At 51.9% G+C, this 2,721-nt stretch overlaps 1 pseudogene; it reads left to right on the forward strand.

Moving 5' to 3' along the window:
* The first annotated feature begins 1,236 nt into the window (after positions 1 to 1,236).
* LOC104157107 lies at positions 1,237 to 2,209 on the forward strand (annotated as a pseudogene).
* The last annotated feature ends 512 nt before the right edge of the window (positions 2,210 to 2,721 follow it).

The raw sequence follows: 2,721 nt of genomic DNA on the forward strand, positions 1-2,721 counted from the left end.
ATAATAGTTTGGAAATAATTAATAAAATATCACAAACATTCTTGCACCAGATTCTTGTCATGTCCATCTCAACGACAGATAACTTGCCCCATGCGATCTCCCATTCCTGCCAGAGCCCAGCTCCAAAACAGCAAACGTCCAGGGATTGATCCCAAATCAATGATGTCAGGAAGGAAAGCTATTGCTAGCCTAGAGCTTCTCTGGGCAGCCCTTCCACAGGCACAACAATGTAGGGATTGATTCACGGACACTGGCGCAGGTAAAACTAGAGACCTTTATTGTTTACAAGTTTGTGCTTATACAGATTAACTAGCTGTCCACACGCTCTAGTTTGTTCATGGATTGGTTAACCCCTGCTGTCCACGCGCCGCGGTAAGCTTTTAATCGGTGCTGTTAATCAAGACACGTGTCTTCTAGTTTTAATCTCACAGCTGTGCTTCAATACATTTTTATCTTCAGCTCCCTTTCTGCGCTTGCTTCATTACTTGCTTTCTCAGACTACTTCCTTCAAGGCTATGTTGTTCAAGGTCGCTCGCAACGCTCCCTGTGAATCCCACACAACAACACTGGGACTCTAGCACTTGGGAAGACAGATACCCTTTCCCACTCAATCTCCCATTCCTGCCAGAGCCCAGCTCCAAAACTGCAAGCGTCCAGGGATTCCTCCCAAACCAATGATGCCTGGAAGAAAGTTATTGCTAGCCTAGAGCTTCTCTCGGCATCACTTTCAGATACAAAACAACACTGGGACTCCAGCGCTTGGGAAGGCAGACAACCTTTCCCATATGATTGCTTTCTCATGCCATCACCAATTCCTGCCAGAGCCCAGCTCTGAATATGCAAACATCCAGGGATTCCTCCCAAATCAATGATGCCAGGAAGGAAAGCTATTGCTAGGCTAGAGCTTCTTTGGGCAGTCCTTTCACAGGCACAACAACAGTGGGACGATAGTGCTTGGGAAGGCAGACAAACTTTCCCATAGGATTTCCTTTCCCATGCGATCTCCCATTCCTGCCAGAGCCCATCTGCAAAACTGCAAACGTTCACAGATTGCTCACAAATCAATGATGCCAGGGAAGAAAGCTATTGCTAGGCTAGAGCTTCTCTGGGCAGCCCTTCCACAGGCACAACAACACGGGGACTCTAGCGCTTGGAAAAGCAGATAACCTTTCAGCCAGACAAGGGAGGAGAACTGGCAAGGAGCTGCTGGGTGTTAATTCCTTTCTGTGCTCACAGCTCGAGGATCCCCTGATGGCCTGCAGGAGGCCAAGTTCCACCTCATCAATGCCAACCTCTGTAACAGCAGCGGGTGGTACAGAGGGGCCATGCATACTCACAACTTTTGTGCCGGCTATCCGCAGGGTGGCATCGACACCTGCCAGGTAGGAGCGTGCTGCTAGTCAACCCCAGCAGCACAAACAGCCCTGTCTCAGCCACCCAAACATACCCTTACTCGGTCTTTGCCCAGCAAGTCACCCTCCCACCTCTGCGTCCACAGCACTGTCAGGGCTCACCTCCCCTTCCCCATCTGCAGGTCCTTGCTCAGTGCCCACCTTGTCCCAGAGGCCTGGGACTCTGCCCAGAAAGCCCATCCAGTGTCTTGGCAGCCCATAGGTCCAGATCCCCATCCTGGAACATCCCTCTTCCACGCATCTAGAATCACTGTGCAGTGATGAGCGAAAGCCCCACCTTGCAGGCTCATGACTTCCTCCCAGAGGAGGTTCTGTAGGCTCCAGCACCCAGCAGAGCCTTTCTGTGCAGTGACCACAGCTCGGGCAGGTGCTGGGAGAGAGAAGGAGCCAGCCATAGTGCTGACAGTGGCCACCCAACAACACCTTAATCCTCTCTCCTCCACTGCAGGGTGACAGTGGAGGTCCTCTTGTGTGCAAAGATAACAACGCTGACTACTTCTGGCTTGTTGGCGTGACCAGCTGGGGGAAAGGCTGTGCGAGAGCCAAACGACCCAGAGTCTACACTCAGCACTTCTACGACTGGATCCTGCTCCAGATGGGACTGTGCCCGGCAGTTACGGCTGCTCCAACACCACAGCCAGTCTTTCACATCAACCTCCTTTCAGAGGCCAAGGCCAAGGCCAATACCAGCACAATCGGGCAGGGTTACGCCCTGTCCATTTCCATGCCAGAAACTGGTGGAGTTCTTCAAGCTGCTGCAGGAGCTCCTGCAGTACCTAAAGGGCACAAAGGCTTGAGCAGCAGGATGAACAGGATCCAGCACGGGCTGCACTGTCCCATGATCATTTCCTTCTGGGCCAATGCCTGCTGATCCAAAGGCAGCCTCCGTGCCAAAGGCCTGCTCTGTCCTGCCCACGCTCCTCGGAATGCACTCAAATGCTGAAGTTGACTTAGTTCTTGAAATAAAGTTGCTAATTTTCGCAGATAACCACGCTTCAGTCCAATTCAATCTCCTGTGCAAGGCAAGGACTTCCATGCCCAGCACCTGCAAAACAAGGCTGCAGGCAGTCAAGTCGGGCACAAAGGGGAGATTGACAGTGGACTATCGTGGCCTCAATGTGAAGTTACACCGCCCCTGAGCACTGCCATGCCAGACATGTTAGAACTCCACTATGAACTGGAGTCGAAGGCTATGGTATGCCACAATTGACATTGCTAAATATGTTCTTCTCTATTCCCGTGGCACCAGAGTGCAGGCCACAGCTTGCTTTCACCTGGAGGGGCATCCAGTACACCTGCAACTGACTGC

The sequence above is a fragment of the Cariama cristata genome, unplaced genomic scaffold (genome assembly GCF_000690535.1).
Source record: "Cariama cristata isolate BGI_N322 unplaced genomic scaffold, ASM69053v1 scaffold3663, whole genome shotgun sequence".
NCBI lineage: Eukaryota > Metazoa > Chordata > Aves > Cariamiformes > Cariamidae > Cariama > Cariama cristata.